Source organism: Ranitomeya variabilis, chromosome 4 (assembly GCF_051348905.1).
Source record: "Ranitomeya variabilis isolate aRanVar5 chromosome 4, aRanVar5.hap1, whole genome shotgun sequence".
Lineage (NCBI taxonomy): Eukaryota > Metazoa > Chordata > Amphibia > Anura > Dendrobatidae > Ranitomeya > Ranitomeya variabilis.
Window position 1 is genome coordinate 688,384,348 of NC_135235.1, and position 20,510 is coordinate 688,404,857.

Here is a 20,510-nt window from a genome sequence, read left to right on the forward strand (position 1 = left end):
GCGGCACAGCCTTCCATGTGCTCTCCAGAGGTAGCCTGACTGCAATTAGGTAACGAGATGAGATCCTCAGACCCCTTGGTAGACCATATGCTGGTGCGGTTGGCCCTGGGTTCCTCCTAATGCAGGACAATGCCAGACCTCATGTGGCTGGAGTGTGTCAGCAGTTCCTGCAAGATGAAGACATTGAAGCTATGGACTGGCCTGCCTGTTCCCCAGACCTGAATCCGATTGAACACATTTGGGACATCATGTCTCGCACCATCCACTGTCATATTGCACCACAGACTGTCCAGGAGTTGATGAATGCTTTAGTGTAGGTCTGGGAGGATATCCCTCAGGAGACCATCCGCCGCCTCATCAGGAGCATGCCCAGGCGTTGTAGGGAGGTCATACAGGCACGTGGAGGTCACACACGCTACTGAGCATCATTTCCTTGTCTTGAGGCATTTCCACGGAAGTTGGATCAGCCTGTAACTTCATTTTCCACTTTGATTTTGAGCATCATTCCAACTCCAGACCTCCGTGGGATGTTAGTTGTGTTTTTCGTTGATCATTTTTAGATTTTATTGTTCTCAACACATTCCACTATGTAATGAATAAAGATTTACAACTGGAAAATTTCATTCAGTGATATCTAGGATGTGGGATTTTAATGTTCCCTTTGTTTTTTTGAGCAGTGTATGTTCAGAGGGCCCTCTACATCTTCAAAAAAGCCCCCCCAATGATGTCAGGTCAGAGGTAGGGGGGAGGCTTTCCCTCTTTATCCCTGCTTGGGTGAACATCTCCCCCAGTCGCTGGATCTTGAGTGTCTTCAAGGATGTCTGAAGATAGACTTTGTCCATCCACCTCGCCAGACTTTTATATTAAAAGCTGTCAGGAAATCACCAGGAGAACAGCTTGTCTTGGAGATGGAGATGTTGTTTCACGACTGGACTGGCGAGTAAACTGGCACCAGGGGCACCTTTCCTTACCCTAGCACCAGGGGGCGCCCTAACTCGCCCTGTTCCCCGGGATACCTCAGATGGCGAGGATGATGGGGCCTCCGCCCTTGCCCTGTCTCCTAACTGCAGCCCTCTGTCTGTCCCCTTCCCCACCCGGGGAAGAGAGGCGCTACCGTGTACCGCAGTACACCAACCCGACAAACAGGGGAACCAAGACAAGGGTAAAAGAAAACTCCACTTACACAAAATATACTTACAAATAGCAGAGGTATTCACCAGGGTGTGAAGGACGGGGGACGAAAATAAGGCAGGTAAGGATGAGGAATTTCCAAGTGTACAAACCAAACGACTGTCGCACAATAAACGCCTCCAGCTCTCCAGACACCAGCTCCTCACTACTCCAGGTCTATCTAGCAAGTGCTATCTCAGACAAGGATCTGGCCAGAAGGCCTAGCTTTTATAGGAGAGAGAAGTGGCTAAATGATCACAGCTGAAAGCAGGGATTTCCACATGGCCTATTAACCCCTGTCTTTCTGAAAGAAAACAAACACCTTTAATACTTCGGAGAAGTACTTCTTCTCAGCGGCGAAGCAGGAGCCTTCAGACGATGCGGTCTTTTGGTACTGCTCTGTCGCGGTAACTCCATGACATGTTGGGACTGTTACAAAAACGAGTTCTGCGCAAAGTCCTGGTGGAAGAATTAGGAAGGGGATTTTATTCCCCCTTCTTTTTCATAGAGAAGCCGGATGGTTCTCTAAGAACTATCATCAACCTGAGGGAGCTCAACTGATGGATTGTGAATTATTCCTTCAAGATGGAGTCAGTGAGCCCAGCTATAAAGCTGTTGTTCCAGGATTGTTTCATGGCAGTCATCGACTTAAAGGATGCCTATTACTGCATCCCAATTCATCGAGACCGATCAGAAAATACTGATTGTGGCTCTGTATGTCCAAGGATGTGTCAGGCATTACCAGTATACAGCCCTTCAATTCGGTCTCTCAGTTGCTCCGAGAGTATTTACCAAAGTACTATCGGAGGTGATGGCCTACCTTCGTTCTTGGGACATCGTTATCATCCCGTACCTGGACGACGTCCTTATAGTCGGAAGATCACTGTGCAGAGCAGGTGACGAAGGTCTGAATGATTTACAGCTACCAACCAGGTTGAGTACATGTGGGGGTTACCTGGTTGCTAGGGAATCCCCACATGTAATCAAGCAGGCTAGTAGATGTAAATCATTCAGCTGCCGCGATGAAAACTAAATCTCCGAGCAGTCATAAATACTTGGAAGTCACCCGAGCGTGCTCGGGAAAACCCGAGCAACGAGTACACTCGCTCATCACTAGATACTATCCTTCCTGGGGTTGGTTCTCGACTCCAAGTGCCAGATCTGTCTCCTCCCAGAGGAAAAAATAGCCAAAATAATGGCCCTGACTCTGTCAGCAATACATCAGCCAAGAATGACACTAAAAAAGCGATGTCCTTTCTAGGATCCCTAACATCTTGTATGCAGTAAGATGGGCCCAATTTCACCTGAGGCAGCTACAGTGTGAGGTCCTGTCGGCACAGAGATCATTAAAAGGGCATTTAGAGGGAAAGTTACATCTTTCTTTGACAATAAGAGATTCATTGTGGTGGACAGTAAGAGAGCATTTGTCATCAAGAGTCCAGTGGTTAAGGCCAGTGGATGACATCATCACGACTGATGCAAGTAATACCGGATGGGGGAACATCTGAGGTCTCAGAGCAGGGGACCTGGTTTCTTCTAGAAAGAGATCAGGGTTTGTACTTGAAAGAGCTGTGGAAGAGCCTTGAGACACTTTCTCCCCTTCCTCTGGGATCGCCATGCCCAAGTCATGTCAGACAATCGCGCAGTCGTGGCTTATATAAACCACCAGGAGGGAACGAGGTCCCATACCCTTATAAGGGCAGCAAACCTCCTACTCCAGCTGGCGGAGCAACACCTACTGTCCCTTACTGCACTTCACATACGGGCAATAGAAAACACAAAAGCAGACTTCCTGAGTCGCAAGAAACGAACGGAGATAGATCTATTTGCCAGTTTACACAATAGGAAAGTGAGGAACTTCTGTTTGATAAACCCAAGGGAGAATCCATTCACAGTTTATTCCCTTCAGATACCATGGAAGTTCAGGATGGCCTGTGTATTTCCCCCAATAGCGATGATTCCATCAGTCGTGAAGAAGATCAGGGAGGATCAAGCGAAGGTGATTCTCATTGCTCCATTCTGGCCGAAGAGACCGTGGTTCTCCCTTCTTAGATTAATGTCTGTTACCGATCCATGGATTCTACCAGAGATCCTGGACTTCTTTCCCAGGGTCCACTGTGCCCCTCTCAAGTGATAGGCTTCGATCTAGCAGCATGGAATTTCAGAGGGCATTACTGAGTCGGCAGGGGTTCTCACCAGGGCTAGTCTCCGCCCTGTTGAAAAGTAGGAAGTCAATTACTCAAGGATCTATGGTAGAACATGGAAAAGATTCCTGGAGTTTTTAGGGCCGCCCTTGGGGGATGAAGATCTGGTAGGAGCCATTCTAGAATTTCTGCAGTCGGGATTGCAACTAGGGTTAGCAACTAATACTCTCAAGTACAGGTGTCGGCCTTGGGTGCCTTGTATAATTGCAACCTAGCATCTAATAGATGGGTGTCCTGATTTATAAGATCCTGTAGTAGATCAAGACTGGTTCTAGTTCCAAAAATTCCTCCATGGGACCTTAACCTAGTTTTAGAGACACTAACTAGGGAATCGTTTGAGCTCTTGCGAGAGTTATCTGCAAAAATTTTTATGCTTAAAATGTTGCTAGTGGCCCTAACATCAGCCCGTAGGGTGAGTGACATAAAAGCCCTGTCTATATGTCCCCCCTACACACAGGTGTATGATGACAAGATTTTTCTAAGGCCAAGCCTGGCATATCTCCCCAATGTGGCTGTTAAATTCCATAGGAGCCAAGAGATCACTTTACCCTCCTTCTGTAATAACCCTAAAAATCCAAGGGTAGAAAAATTCCATACCTTAGACGTGAGGAGGTCCATGTTAGAATATATGTCCATGACCAGTCAGTGGAGAAGTGACCAATCCCTATTTATAGCCTTCCAGGGTAGCAGAAAGGGGTACAGGGTGTCTAAAAGTACCATTGCCAAGTGGATCAGGGAGGCCATTAGTTTATCTTACTCTGTGAGTGGCGCTTTGGTTCCTGAAGGCATTAAGACTCACTCCACCAGAGCCGTGACTACCTCCTGGGCAGAAAAGGTGGAGGTATCAATTGATCAGATCTGTAAGGCCGCTACCTGGTCCTCACCATCTACCTTCTTTAGGCACTTCAGACTGAATCTGTTATCCTCTGCTGACTTAACCTTTGGTAGAAAGGTGCTGCAAGTGGTAATCCCTCCCTAAGGTGTTCCATTTCTCAAAAAATATCTGAGGTGTGCTGTCATGGGTGAAGGGAAAACACCAAGACAACTTACCAGTAGCCAGTTTTTTCAGAACCCATGACAACACCCGTATATTCCCCCCTTCTCACTTTTTGGATGTGCACTATAGTTTGGGTGCCTTTTGTTTATATAATGTAATGTTGTTTGTGTAATTAACCGGAGGTCCTCTCATGCTTTGTAACCCAACTGAAGCGGGGGAGAGGTGCCACTCTTTTATTTTTTTATTTCAGTAGTTATCCTGTCCTGACTGGGCGGATCTCTCTCTCTCAAGTGTGCTGTCATGGGTTCTGGAAAAACGGCTACCGGTAAGTAACCTTGGTGTTTCTATAGAACTTACAACCTGGAGGATTCACCTACCCTCTAGAATTAGAAGACACATACTGTTACCTGCCGAGATGGTGTTGGCTTCCTAGAACCCTGATATCTTATTGGATAAATCTTGCTTCTCTTCCTACTGTGCTACTGATAGTGCTCATATGGTCTGTGACGGGGTATGCGACAGAGCAGGAAGAGACACCAGGCCGATAAACAATCATGCTGTTACAACCCCTTCCCCCCTCAATTTATGTACGGACTAGTGACTTCTACAGGTTACTGGTCAAGTATACGTGGTCATGGCTGACAGGACTCAGGGCTCCTCCTGCCTGGACAATCCATCTGCATTTTGGTGTTGGCTGCCTCTTCTATATTGTATTGTAAAGTTATAGGGTTGAAGAGCCAGGCTCCATCGTAGTAAGCATCCATTGTCCCCAGAGATTCTGTTAAACCAAGTGGGTGGATTGTGATCAGTAATCACAGTGAATTCTCGTCCATACAGATATGGTCTGAGTTTCCTGAGGGCCCGTACTACAGCCAGGCATTCCTTTTCAATGGTTGCATAGGCCACTTCTCGATCCAGCAGTTTCCTGCTGAGGTAGGCAATGGGGTGCTCCTCCCCAGCTGCATTCACCTGGCTGAGTACAGTCCCCTGAAAATGGCAATATCATCCAAGTAGGCACAAGCAAAGTCGCCACATCAACGGAGGATCTGGTCTACCATTCTCTGAAAGGTTGCAGGGGCATTCTTCATTCTGAAAGGCATGTTTAGAAATTCGTAACAGAAAAAACAGACACACTGGCGCTCACCACACTTGAGGACAAAAGGGTGGTGACAGGGAGAATGGGTGGTCAATTGGATACCCCTAGCTGCTGGGATCACTAAAACAGGATCTGTGCCTATCCTGGGATAAAATTATATAGACAATTGCCACAAAGGACAAAGTGATGCCGCGCTTAGGGGTTAAATGTTTTGTATTGTATTGATAAACGGCAGGTAGCCGGTGTCCGGGTCCTAGTAAATGCCTGAGATGTAGCTGTAAGAAACTAAAGGTGTAGATGGGTGTATACCTAGCTCGAGGCGTGGATAGATGCTGGCAAAGTTATGGGACATTTATACATATAGATGTGCAGTTGCTGCGTTGCAGGAGGGTGCTTACCCTATGTGTAGAATCGCTGGTCGTCCCGCTGCAGATCCCAAGGAGTTAGGATCCCATCTACACCTTTAGTTTCTTACAGCTACATCTCAGGCATTTACTAGGACCCGGACACCGGCTACCTGCCGTTTATCAATACAATACAAAACATTTAACCCCTAAGCGCGGCATCACTTTGTCCTTTGTGGCAATTGTCTATATATGTTTAGAAATTCATACAGACCAAAGGGGGTTATGAAAGCCGACCTTTCTCTCCCTCCGTCCATTAGATGGATTTGCCAATATCCCTTACTGAGATCTAAGGTAGTGACATATCGGGCCCCAGCTAGCCGGTCTAGAAGTTCATCAATACGGGGCATTGGATAAGGATCACTAATGGTATGGTCAATTATTCATCTATAGCCCACACAAAATCGAGTACTCTCATCTGTCTTGGGTACTAACACCACAGGAGAGGCCCAAGGGCTATGGGAGGCCTGAATTACCCCCAGCTGTAACATCTCCAGTTCCTGCTACATGGTGTTTAACTGATTCTGTTACCCAGTAAGGAGCCTGCTGTATAGGACGGATGCCCGGAGTGTCCACATGATGTCGGTTTACTGTGGTCTGACCTGGTCAGAATGAGAAAGCAGCCTGTCACTGATGAAACACCCTCAGGGTTTGATTTTTCTGTAAGGAATCTAGATGATATTGTAATTTATCAAGTCCACATTTTTATTGAGTGTAACCCACCAAAAGAAAACTGATTTAAATCCTGCTGCGATCTGGTTTCTGGCTTTATATTCATTGCATTTCTCTGATTTAACCCTTTCTCCTCTCCCCCTAATGTGCAGGGATACTGTTGTCTGTTACCTGTATGGAAGCAGCTCAGTTCCCTGCTCTGCTGCGTAGCTGCACATGTGTTGTGATGTCTTTGCTCTGCTGCATGACCATCCGCATGTGCAGTCTCTGGCTGCTGCTGTGGAAGCTATCCCCGGGTTTCAAAGTCCTCTGCAGCTGGTGCATGACTTCCACGTGTGTTCAGGCTTGCAGTCACTGCCAGGTGCCCTAAGCCTCAGTTCCTGTGCTGACTGTGCTATAATGGTTTTTGTTTGTGCTTAGGGTGCGTGAGGCCACACCTAGCCTGCTATTTTAAGGTTTGTGTGTGCACCTGTGTTGCTTTCCCCAGCCTATTGCTGAGGGGTAGCTCCTATATAAACTCTTTCTTTCCTGTTGGGCGTTGCCAGAGCATTGCATTATGTTTCTGAGTCTAGCCTTGTGTTTGAGGTATCTAGCTCCCGTTCTGTCTGCAGTCTGTTCTGAGAGAGCTGATACCTGTCTTCCGCATGTTCTGGTGGCAGAGTACCCAGATCCATTAGTATCTCATTTTTCCGCCTGTTCTGGGGGCAGAGTACCCAGATCCTGCCTGCTCTAGGGGCAGAATACCCAGATCCGTTTGTGTCTTGTTCTTCCGCCTGTTCTGGGGGCAGAGTACCCAGATCCCGCCTGCTATGGGGGCAGAATACCCAGATCCATTTGTGTCTCGTTCTTCCGCCTGTTCTGGGGGCAGAGTACCCAGATCCCGCCTGCTCTGGGGGCAGAATACCCAGATCCGTTTGTGTCTCATTTTTCCGCCTGTTCTGGGGAGTACCCAGATCCGCCTATCCTGGAGGCTGCATATACAGTACCTGACCCTGTCTGAACTGTGTCCTCTGAGTTAAGTTCCTGAATTCCTTTTGTGTCTGACACCCCGTACCCAGTGACTGTGAACTTCCTGGGCTCTTCTTTTAGAGAAGGAGTCTGGTGTTCTTGCTGAGCTTTTACTACGCTGTGCTCAGTCTGCTATGCGGTGTTAACCCCGTCTGGCCCAGGTCCAGTCCGGCGGTGCTTGCACCATCCCTCTTGAGTTCCTTCCTAAGTCCGATGCCCAGAGCCTGACTGCCGTAGCTAGGAACCTGATGACCACCGCTGCCTGGTCCTGTGCCATCCTTGTCCCAGCCGATGACCTGGGCTGCCTCGCCAGTGTCCCAGGCTGCTGCATCCCCTGTGAAGCAGACAAGGTAACTAAAATCTCAAACTCACCAAATGCTCACACAGCCACAGAAGTAACACAGAGAAGGAAAGAGGGGGGAAAAAACTAAGAAGGAAAACAAGTTTAACATGCAACCAAAACAGCAGACAACAATCTCTGTAAATAAACCTCCAAGCTCCTAACAGCACGCTCATTCTCACTCCAAGCCAGGCAGCAGAACTGATCACTGACAACAGTTGTAGTCAAGGCTGAGTCTATATAGGAGAGGAGATTACGAAAACCAATTCAGCTGAAAGTCCAAGCACTCAGCAACTTCAGCAACAAGGTTTAACTCCTGCCCTGCTGGCACAAGACAGCCAGGTCAGAATTCAGGAGAAGAGCTTCTGTTCATCGTGTGTGAACGAGGCCCAGAGCGCTGCGGTTCTCTGGAACCTCTCTGTCGCGATAGCCCCGTGACAGTTTCACTTGTTAGTGTTCCTTTGTTTTATCCCTGGTGCCAGGGATCACACCTAATTGGACTTATTTATACAGGCAGGATTTTTAAACCCTTATTACTTGCATACGGTTATTCAGTTCATTCAAGGAGTCTCATATATCAGTCACCTTCTTCCACACGCAATTATTTGATAAAACAAATGTTAATACCTTTTACAGCTTCGTGACCTTTACTCTCCTTCACTATGTCATATGCACTGCAACCCCACCTCCTGGTGCCCCTGGCTTTCTACATTCCTCATTTCTCCCTATCCTCTCTCTGGATAATATTCTAATGTGCTCCTTATCATGCAGCACCACTTATGCCCACTTCTCCTGGCCCCTGAATTGGCTTCTATAGTGCCCTTATTGCCCACAACTTGCGGTACCTAAGACTGACTTCAGCGCACTCTATCAACTCATAGGTGTGCAGACCTCTAAAACAATGATTTGTGACTTGGCCAATGTGACTATTCCAGAGTCAATGTCACTAAATCCTTATGACCCCTTATTGAGAAATGCAACGTGTGAGAATGCTAGAGGATCTCCAAAGGTGAACCCGCTGGACCGCGACAGCGGAGACTACTGCCTCGGCAGCTGGTACCTAAAGAAGATGACAGGAAAAAAGGGATGACAAGGCTGGAGTACAGGAAAACGGACTGAGCAGGGATGTAGGTAAAAACGGCAGGAACAAAAGCAGAACGGGACACAAGGATGGGAAAGGAAAGCTGACGGACGGCTGGGGAGACAAAGGCTAGGCAGCAAGGATGACCCGGAGACTCAGGGAGAGCGGAACTGTAAAGGAAAACAAAGGAGAGAGGTAAGGTGAGGGAAACCAGACAAGAAGGCACACTAAGGGTAGTAAGCCACAGGAGCAGACTGGAGGATGGGATGTCCGAAGGACGTGGGGCCAGAATCACATGTAGTATACAAATGATCAACAGGCACCGCTGGAGAAAGAGGCAGGCAGAGGAGCACAGAGCGGAGAAGCAAGAGCGTCCGGGATCAGCGAGGAACGAGTGCGCGCGAGCTGCAGAACCCAGTGCGCGTGCCCGAGAAGAAGGAGGAGCCGGCCGTGCGAGAGGAAAAGCCCGGGGACGAGCAGGAATGCGCCGAGACTCCACAGAGCGGTGAGTATCACAGGTTACAAGCGGCGAGGTGAGCGGGAGCATGACAGCACGTTCGGCAGATTTAAGTCTTGGCATACACAGACATCTTATACATCAACCAGCGAGCAGAACAAACTAACAATAGGCAGACCAGTATGATCAAAACTCTCTCTCAAGATCTCTTGGGACCATATGGGAGTAGCTAGCACATATAAGACAAGGCAGAAGACAGACTTATGCTCTGACTCAGAGCACCTCACTGGGTCACCGGAGAGAAATGCAGAGGACCTATCCCAATTCGATCGGCTTTTAACACCGCATCTCTATCACTCCTCAAGAGTACATACGTAGTTTTCTCTGTGTACACTGTTGTGAATTCTGCTCTTGGGCTCCCTCCGGTGGTTATAAGTGGTAGTGCTGCTGTCTGTCCTTCACAGCAGTCATCAGGTGTTTCCACTTCGGAGTGGGCTATTTAGTCTGGTTTCACCCTTTAGTCAGTGCCAGTTGTCCATTGTTTCTGGAGGATTCACATCCCTTCCTGGTCTCTCCTGCTTGCTGTTCATTTCTACAAAGATAAGTCCTGCTTGTTTTTGCAGCCACATGTTGTGGGCCTTATTGTTCAGTGCATTTCATGTTTTTTTTCTTGTCCAGCTTAATCTGTGTAAGGATTTATGCAGCCAAGTTGGAATCTCTGGAGAGGCAGATATACCCTCCATGTCTTTAGTTAGATGTGGAGTTTTTGTATTTTCTGTGGTGGATATTTTCTAGTATTTTAATACTGACCGCATAGTACTCTGTCCTATCCTTCCTATCTAGCTAGATTGGCCTCCTTTGCTAAATCCTGTTTTCAGTCTGTGTATGTTTTTTCCTCTCCTCTCACAGTCAATATTTGTGGGGGGCTGTATATCCTTTGGGGATTTTCTCTGAGGCAAGATAGTTTTCCCTTTTCTATCTTTAGGGTTAATTAGTCCTCCGGCTGTGTCGAGGTGTCTAGGATCGGTAGGTACATCCCACGGCTACTTCTAGTTGCGGTGTTAAGTTCAGGGGCTGCGGTCAGTACAGATACCACCTTCTCCAGGGTACCTCTTATGCTGCCCCTAGGCCACCAGATCATAACAGTACAACTGGCCAACAATGAGTTAACCGCATCTCAGAAGAAGGGAAAGAAAGTGCTGAGCCATTTTTTTTTCTGTACTCTGTTGTGTTTTTTTTCCCTCTTTACCTCTGGGTGGCTCAGGAGTTTGGCGCTGACATGGATGTTCAGGGACTTGCTTCTCATGTGGATCAACTTGCTGCTAGAGTACAGGGTATTTCTGATTATATCGTTCAGACTCCGGTTTTAGAGCCTAGAATTCCAACTCCTGATCTGTTTTTTGGGGACAGGTCCAAATTTTTGAGCTTTAAAAATAACTGTAAACTGTTTTTTGCTCTGAAGCCCCGTTCCTCGGGAGATCCCATCCAGCAGGTTAAAATTGTCATATCTCTGTTGCGTGGCGAACCTCAGGATTGGGCGTTTTCCCTGGAATCTGGGAATCCGGCCTTGCTTAATGTAGACACCTTTTTTCAGGCGCTGGGGTTTTTGTATGATGAACCTAATTCTGTGGATCATGCTGAGAAAACCTTGTTGGCCCTGTGTCAGGGTCAAGAAGCGGCAGAATCGTATTGCCAGAAATTTAGAAAATGGTCTGTGCTTACTAAATGGAATGAGGATGCTTTGGCGGCAATCTTCAGAAAGGGTCTTTCTGAGTCCGTTAAAGATGTTATGGTGGGGTTCCCCACGCCTGCTGGTCTGAGTGATTCTATGTCTCTGGCCATTCAAATTGATCGGCGCTTGCGTGAGCGCAGAGTTGTGCACACTATGGCGTTGTCTTCCGAGCGGAGTCCTGAGCCTATGCAGTATGATAGGATTGTGTCTAGAGCTGAACGACAAGGATTCAGACGTCAGAATAGGTTGTGTTTTTACTGCGGCGATTCTGCTCATGTTATTTCTGATTGCCCTAAGCGACCCAAGAGATTCGCTAGTTCTGTTACCATCAGTACTGTACAACCTAAATTTCTGTTATCTGTGACCCTGATCTGCTCATTATCATCATTTTCTGTCATGGCATTTGTGGATTCAGGCGCCGCTTTAAATTTAATGGACTTAGAATTTGCCAGACGTTGTGGTTTTCCCTTACAGCCTTTGCAGAGTCCTATCCCTTTGAGGGGCATTGATGCTACACCATTGGCTAAAAATAAACCTCAGTTTTGGACACAGCTAACCATGTGCATGGCGCCAGCCCATCAGGAAGATTGTCGTTTTCTGGTGTTGCATAATTTGCATGATGCTATTGTGCTGGGGTTTCCATGGTTACAGGTGCATAATCCGGTGTTGGATTGGAAATCTATGTCTGTGACTAGTTGGGGTTGTCAGGGGGTTCATGATGACGTTTCTTTGATGTCAATTTCCTCCTCCCCCTCTTCTGAAATTCCTGAGTTTTTGACAGATTTCCAGGATGTTTTCGATGAGCCCAAATCCAGTTCCCTTCCACCGTATAGGGACTGTGATTGTGCTATTGACTTGATTCCAGGCTGTAAGTTCCCTAAGGGCCGACTTTTTAACCTGTCTGTGCCAGAACATGCCGCCATGCGGAGTTATATTAAGGAGTCTTTGGAGAAGGGGCATATTCGGCCATCTTCTTCTCCATTGGGAGCAGGTTTTTTTTTTGTTGCCAAGAAGGATGGCTCCTTGAGACCCTGTATTGATTATCGCCTCTTGAATAAGATCACGGTCAAATTCCAATACCCTTTGCCTTTGCTTTCTGATTTGTTTGCCAGGATTAAGGGGGCTAGTTGGTTTACTAAGATTGACCTTCGAGGGGCATATAATCTTGTTCGTATTAAGCAGGGTGACGAATGGAAAACTGCGTTTAATACGCCCGAGGGCCATTTTGAATATCTTGTGATGCCATTCGGACTCTCTAATGCTCCATCTGTGTTTCAGTCCTTCATGCATGATATATTTCGGAATTATCTTGATAAATTTATGATTGTATATTTGGATGATATTTTGATTTTTTCAGATGATTGGGAGTCTCATGTGAAACAAGTCAGGATGGTATTTCAGATCCTTCGTGATAATGCCTTGTTTGTGAAGGGGTCTAAGTGCCTCTTTGTTGTACAGAAGATTTCTTTTTTGGGCTTCATTTTTTCTCCCTCATCTATAGAAATGGATCCGGTTAAGGTTCAGGCCATTCATGATTGGATCCAGCCCACATCCGTGAAGAGCCTTCAGAAATGTTTGGGCTTTGCTAATTTTTATCGCCGTTTCATTGCCAACTTCTCCAGTGTGGTTAAACCCCTGACCGATTTGACGAAGAAAGGCGCTGATGTGACGAATTGGTCCTCTGCGGCTGTTTCTGCCTTTCAGGAGCTTAAACGCCGATTTACTTCTGCCCCTGTGTTGCGTCAGCCGGATGTCTCTCTTCCTTTTCAGGTTGAGGTTGACGCTCCTGAGATTGGGGCAGGGGCCGTTTTGTCTCAGAGGAATTCTGATGGTTCCTTGATGAAACCGTGTGCCTTCTTCTCCCGTAAGTTTTCGCCTGCGGAACGCAATTATGATGTCGGCAATCGTGAGTTGTTGGCTATGAAGTGGGCATTTGAGGAGTGGCGACATTGGCTTGAGGGGGCCAAGCATCGTATTGTGGTCTTGACCGATCATAAGAATCTGATTTACCTCGAGTCTGCCAAACGGCTGAATCCTAGACAGGCCCAATGGTCCCTGTTTTTCTCCCGCTTTGATTTTGTTGTCTCGTATCTTCCGGGTTCTAAGAATGTTAAGGCTGATGCCCTCTCTAGGAGTTTTTTGCCTGATTCCCCTGGGGTCCTTGAGCCGGTCGGCATTCTGAAGGAGGGGGTGATTCTTTCTGCCATCTCCCCTGATTTACGAAGGGTTCTTCAGGAATTTCAGGCTGATAAACCTGACCGCTGTCCAGCGGGGAAACTGTTTGTTCCTGACAGATGGACTAGTAAAGTGATTTCTGAGGTTCATTGTTCTGTGTTGGCTGGCCATCCTGGGATTTTTGGTACCAGAGATTTGGTTAGTAGGTCCTTTTGGTGGCCTTCTTTGTCATGGGATGTGCGTTCTTTTGTGCAGTCCTGTGGGACTTGTGCGTGGGCCAAGCCTTGCTGTTCTCGCGCTAGTGGGTTGCTCTTGCCTTTGCCGGTCCCTGAGAGGCCTTGGACGCATATTTCTATGGATTTTATTTCAGATCTTCCTGTTTCCCAGAGGATGTCGGTTATCTGGGTGATTTGTGACCGGTTTTCTAAGATGGTTCATTTGGTACTTTTGTCTAAATTGCCGTCCTCTTCTGATTTGGTTCCGTTGTTTTTTCAGCATGTGGTTCGTTTGCATGGCATTCCGGAGAATATTGTGTCCGATAGAGGTTCCCAGTTTGTTTCCAGGTTTTGGCGGGCCTTTTGTGCTAGGCTGGGCATTGATTTGTCTTTTTCTTCCACATTTCATCCTCAGACAAATGGCCAAACCGAGCGAACTAACCAGACTTTGGAAACTTATTTGAGATGCTTTGTGTCTGCCGATCAGGATGATTGGGTGGCTTTCTTGCCACTGGCCGAGTTTGCCCTTAATAATCGGGCTAGTTCTGCTACCTTGGTTTCACCCTTCTTTTGTAATTCTGGGTTTCATCCTTGTTTTTCTTCAGGGCAGGTTGAGCCTTCTGATTGTCCTGGGGTGGACTCTGGTTGACAGGTTGCAGCAAATTTGGGCTCATGTTGTGGACAATTTGGTATTGTCTCAGGAGGAGGCTCAGCGTTTTGCTAACCGTCGTCGGCGTGTGGGTTCCCGGCTTCGGGTTGGGGATTTGGTCTGGTTGTCTTCCCGTCATATTCCTATGAAGGTTTCTTCCCCTAAGTTCAAGCCTCGGTTTATTGGTCCTTATAGGATTTCTGAGATTATCAATCCAGTGTCTTTTCGTTTGGCCCTTCCAGCCTCTTTTTCCATCCATAATGTTTTTCATAGATCTTTGTTGCGGAAATATGTGGTGCCCGTTGTTCCCTCTGTTGATCCTCCTGCCCCGGTGTTGATTGATGGGGAGTTGGAGTATGTTGTTGAGAAGATCTTGGATTCTCGTTTTTCAAGGCGGAGACTTCAGTATCTTGTCAAGTGGAAGGGTTATGGCCAGGAGGATAATTCTTGGGTTGTTGCCTCCGATGTTCATGCTGACGATTTGGTTCGTGCCTTCCATTTGGCGCATCCTGATCGGCCTGGGGGCTCTGGTGAGGGTTCGGTGACCCCTCCTCAAGGGGGGGGTACTGTTGTGAATTCTGCTCTTGGGCTCCCTCCGGTGGTTATAAGTGGTAGCGCTGCTGTCTGTCCTTCACAGCAGTCATCAGGTGTTTCCACTTCGGACTGGGCTATTTAGTCTGGTTTCACCCTTTAGTCAGTGCCAGTTGTCCATTGTTTCTGGAGGATTCACATCCCTTCCTGGTCTCTCCTGCTTGCTGTTCATTTCTACAAAGATAAGTTCTGCTTGTTTTTGCAGCCACATGTTGTGGGCCTTATTGTTCAGTGCATTTCATGTTTTTTTCTTGTCCAGCTTAATCTGTGTAAGGATTTATGCAGCCAAGTTGGAATCTCTGGAGAGGCAGATATACCCTCCATGTCTTTAGTTAGATGTGGAGTTTTTGTATTTTCTGTGGTGGATATTTTCTAGTATTTTAATACTGACCGCATAGTACTCTGTCCTATCCTTCATATCTAGCTAGATTGGCCTCCTTTGCTAAATCCTGTTTTCAGTCTGTGTATGTTTTTTCCTCTCCTCTCACAATCAATATTTGTGGGGGGCTGTCTATCCTTTGAGCATTTTCTCTGAGGCAAGGTAGTTTTCCCTTTTCTATCTTTAGGGTTAATTAGTCCTCCGGCTGTGTCGAGGTGTCTAGGATCGGTAGGTACATCCCACGGGTACTTCTAGTTGCGGTGTTAAGTTCAGGGTCTGCGGTCAGTACAGATACCACCTTCTCCAGTGTACGTCTTATGCTGCTCCTAGGCCACCAGATCATAACAGTACACCATCAGAGACATCTCCTCACATGAATCCTGGCAAGCCAGTTATCATGGAAAGACCGTCTCTAGAGGCAGACCACCAGAGAACTGGTCTGTATCCTCAAGGTTGAATCATACATTCATACTTCAGTCATACGCTAGACATATAACAGAACACATAACAGAAATAGCAGCACAGAAAATTATCCAATCCAACATACACCTTTAAGCATCACTAGGATAGTCTACTGTTCTTTGCCAAACAATATGGGCTGGTGGTGTAGAAAGACTTGACTATAGCATACCCGGAGCTCGGTCTGCAGATTGTGAGACAAGCGGAGGCACGGAGAGAGTTTGTAAGAAACTACAGTTATTACCTTCCCGGGATTTGGTCTGTGTGTCCTCTGATCCCCAGCCTGCGGTTGCCGGACTTCAGATATTGGGAGTCTTCCGTTTTGACCAGCCCACCCAGGGATGTCAAAATTTTAGGTTGGTCTCAAATAGACCATAAGGTATATTGGATGGATGTCAAATATTAGGATTGATTCAAACAGAAACAGGTTGTATCTGCTTAAGAAGCCATGAAATTTATTGAACAGGTTCTGCCGTTATATACCCTTTTAGGAAGGGCGTACATATTCTTATTGCGTGCACACTATTGATTGTCTAAAATCTTTATTCATGTGAAATGTAGATAATTAATATGGACAACAATCATTATTCATTTTTATTTGATTGTTACCAACACCCATATTAGCCTCCCTTTTGAGCAATACAACATCACCGTTGTAGATCACAGTGACTCAGCAGGAGAGGTGAAATACAAGTCCTATTAGAATCCTCATATATAAAGATAAGCCGTGGAGGTCTCTGAATACCCTATCACCACATCATTTCCTAGAAGAACGTCTGCAGGAAGGCCGCTCATCACACTGATCATGCATTGTTTTGCCCCAAGGCCATAATCCAGGACCACACTCGCTTTTGGAATATATCTCTGAGCACCTCCAGCCAATTCAGTGGCAATCCCTGGTCCCTTTTGAATTGCTTCTGGTTGAATTACTCGGAGATCGGCTATGGTGAGAAAAGCCCCAATGTCAGGAAAGCCAACAACTTTTTGGCCATCCAGCATGACCTTCTGTAGATCTTTGTGCTAAAGATCAGAAGAACAGGTGGCTGTGGCTCGCACCCCATAGACTCCTGGTAGGGGAGCCAATATATCAGAGTCACTCACTTGGCAAATCATCAGAGATTGAATCCATCTCTTCTCCTGTTGCAGGTGCCTGTAGAAAATGGATAGGAAAAGGGGTTATGTAGCTGTTCTGCCTCTGGACACCTGGACAGTGGGCTTGCAGATGACCAGGCTGCCCACATCCATAACACCTGCGTTCTACGATTTTTCCTCCATGCCGTATTGCCAAAGATGAGGCAGGAGTAATGGAAGGCACATTCACATGGGGTTCACCGTGAGTTGGTAATCTAGTGGGACAGTGAACATTGGAGGCTGAATGGCAAGGGGCCGCCAGAGTTGGGAAGTTGGTACTGTTTATTTCACCGACTACTAGTTTTTTCCACTGAGGCTTGATGGTGAGAATCTCATCACCTAGAGCAGCAGCTCATTCCACTGTCTCTGGTTTCCTCTTACGCACCCATTCCCAGATCTTAGCGGGGCATTTGGTGTAGAACTGCTCTTTTAGTATGACCTGGAGGAAAGTATCCCAAGTTAAGGCCCCTTCTCTCTCCAGCCAGCGATGACATACTTTTTTGAGTCTGTGGGCATACATCTTGAAAGACACTTCCCCATCACAGGCTAAAGAGCAGAACTGAGTCCTATAAGTGTCTGGGGTTACCGCATAATGTTCTACAATGGCCTCATTTACCTCCCCATACTCACAGTTCCACCGGGGGTCCATAGCTCTATAGGCTTCTGCAGCACCACCCACTAAGAGCCCCACCAGATGTCTGACTCGCTCCCTTTCCGGGATTTCCATTAATCGACATTGATGTGCGAAGTCCTGGAAGAAGCCCTCAATGTTGCCTGCAGCTTCATTAAACAGCTTAAAGTCTTTGCGGGCGGGACACTGTGGGGAATGCTGTCATGGTGAATGCTGTGGATACAGTCTGTCTAGGGCTTCCAGCTACTTCCACAGCGATCTTTCTCTCCAGCAATGTCCTCTCTTGAGCTCTACGAATGGCATCCATCTTATATTCCATGGTGACCTCATCTCCAGGCAATGCCTTCTCCTCCTTGTACCACACAACCCACTGACTTTTTGGGGTATTTACCAGCAACTCCTGTCTTTCCTCCCTTTACTGTGGGAATCCTTCAGTGCCATCTTGCAGGCAAGCTCCTTCCAAATTCGTTGCTCCTTGGTCAGTCCTTTACAGCAGACTTCTAATTCAGCCTTTGTTTGTAGGCTCCCCACAGTCCAGTTCTTGTATCCTGAAGTTCCGGTTCCAGACATTGAGGGGCCGCTGTCCTCCATTCCTTCTGTTCTGATCCCACTGCTGCCACCAGTTTGTGATGGGGTGTGCAACAGAGAAGGAAGAAACACCAGGTCGATAAACAATCTAATGAGATTTATTGGAACAGGGAGCTGGGCAGCACAAATGAGGGTAATGCTACAGAGTCCACAATGAGTCCACACAAAGGGAGCCGACCCGGGGGCGCCACCCGGTAATCCAACACCAGGGAAATATAAAAATAGTCCTTGGATTATTTCAATGGCTCCAGCAGATGAGGGATACAACGCAGTCCCACATGACAGCTTCTAACAATATGCACTGTCATCGGGATCTCGCCTCAACATAAGATCCCAGCCCTTCGCAGGTCACCACACACTAAAGGCCCCGTCTCACATAGCGATTTACCAACGATCACGACCAGCGATACGACCTGGCCGTGATCGTTGGTAAGTCGTTGTGTGGTCGCTGGGGAGCTGTCACACAGACAGCTCTCTCCAGCGACCAACGATCAGGGGAATGACTTCGGCATTGTTGAAACTGTCCTCAACGATGCCGAAGTCCCCCTGCAGCACCCGGGTAACCAGGGTAAACATCGGGTTACTAAGCACAGGGCCGCGCTTAGTAACCCGATGTTTACCCTGGTTACCAAAAAAAACAAACAGTACATACTCACCATCTGATGTCCGTCAGGTCCCTTGCCGTCTGCTTCCTGCTCTGACTGAGTGCCGCCGTACAGTGAGAGCAGAGCGCAGCGGTGACGTCACTGCTGTGCTGTGCTCTCACTGTACGGCGGCACTCAGTCAGAGCAGGAAGCAGACGGCAAGGGACCTGACGGACATCAGATGGTGAGTATGTACTGTTTGTTTTTTTTTACATTTACGCTGGTAACCAGGGTAAACATCGGGTTACTAAGCGCGGCCCTGCGCTTAGTAACCCGATGTTTACCCTGGTTACCAGTGAAGACATCGCTGAATCCGGTCAGGTCCAGTCTTTCTGACCAAACTTCGCTTTTATGTCGACAACAGTAAATGTACAGTGAGGCCAAGTGTGAATTTCTGTACAAAGGCAACAGAGTTTCCCTTTATCCTGACTTTTCAATTTTTTTTTAAAACAAACTAACTTCAAACAGGATTGTGATAAACTACATAAAAGACTTTACACCTGTGCCATAAAATGCCTCTAAGCTGTGCGTGGCTGATGGCTGTAATATACATTTATTCACACCAGGAGATGTGTTGGCTCGAGCCCTGGTTTCATGGATTCACTCCACGTCATAAATTACAATTTATTTTCGATCATAAGGAATTCAGAAAATTGCACAATCTCTCCTGAAATGGGGGCACTGATACTTTCTCTACTCTTATATTTGACTATCTAATATTTCTTCTTGAAACTCATCTAACAGAAAATATTGTCTCTTACGATAGTTTAGATTGCCAAGAGCCACCAAGCCCCATACTCTAATTACCCCAGAGAGATTTCACCACTAGTTACTCATTTTTTACTGATGAAGACTGTTGAGGTGATCATTTTAGTAGATTTTTCACCGTTTTTGACTACAGTAGTTAGTTCCCCAAATGCTCTGATTTAACCACTTCCCACAGCTAGTTTTGTGTTCCTAATCAGGGCTCATTTTTCAAATCTGACATGTCACTCTATATGGTGATAATTTTAGGATTCTTCCCAAAATATAAGTCCCAATTTTTTTCAGTTTGACAAAGTGGAATAGCAAACAGATGGACCTCATAAATTATTTTACAACTTCTCTTGAATCCGATAATACCCTATATACAGTTGTACACTGCTGCCTGGGCACATGGCAGGGTTAAGAAGGGAAATAGGGCCATTTAGGTATTGAATCCAGATATTACTTAAATTGTTTGCAGACACAACATAATGGGAGCACTGTTCATGGTCACCTGGCAGCTCAAAAGATGGCTACAACGAACAGGCTTGGCACTATCTATTCCGTTTGTCTTGCTCATCACCCTTTAAAGGGATCCTGTCAGCAGGATTGTGCATAGTAACCTACAGACACTGTCAGGTTGGCGCCGTTATACTGATTAAAATAATACCTTGTAATGAAATCCATCTTGTGGTTGTTGTTTAATCTTTATTTTCAGTTTTGAGTTAATTAAATGCTCGTGCTCCAGGGCGGCCTGTGGGCGTCTTCATATGGTGCTCTGATTAGGTATTCATCAGTATGGATCCCTCAGTGACCTGCCCACTAGTTTACATAATGAATAATATATATCTTTGAAAAAAAATCTATGTGAAAATGTCGCCGGCTGCGCAGTAGCAGCTATTAGTGATCTGATAGCTGCTATTGCGCAGACGACGGCGGCGACATCTTGCTAGAGAAAAAAAATTCTCCAAGATGGCACCACCTGCGCAGTAGCAGATATCGACGATTGCCAAAAGCTGCTATTGTGCAAGCTCCGGCCGCGGTTTCTTGGAGCAGGAATTTTTTTTTTTTGGTCTAGTAAGATGGCGCATGCGCAATAGTAGCTATCAGATCACCAAAAGCTGCTACTGCGCAGGCATGGCC

At 46.8% G+C, this 20,510-nt stretch overlaps 1 protein-coding gene across 3 annotated transcripts in view; it reads left to right on the forward strand.

The window, feature by feature from the left end:
* Positions 1 to 20,510, forward strand: part of LOC143767692 (oocyte zinc finger protein XlCOF8.4-like) — a 220,744-nt gene that overhangs the window by 30,781 nt on the left and 169,453 nt on the right. The window lies entirely within an intron of this gene.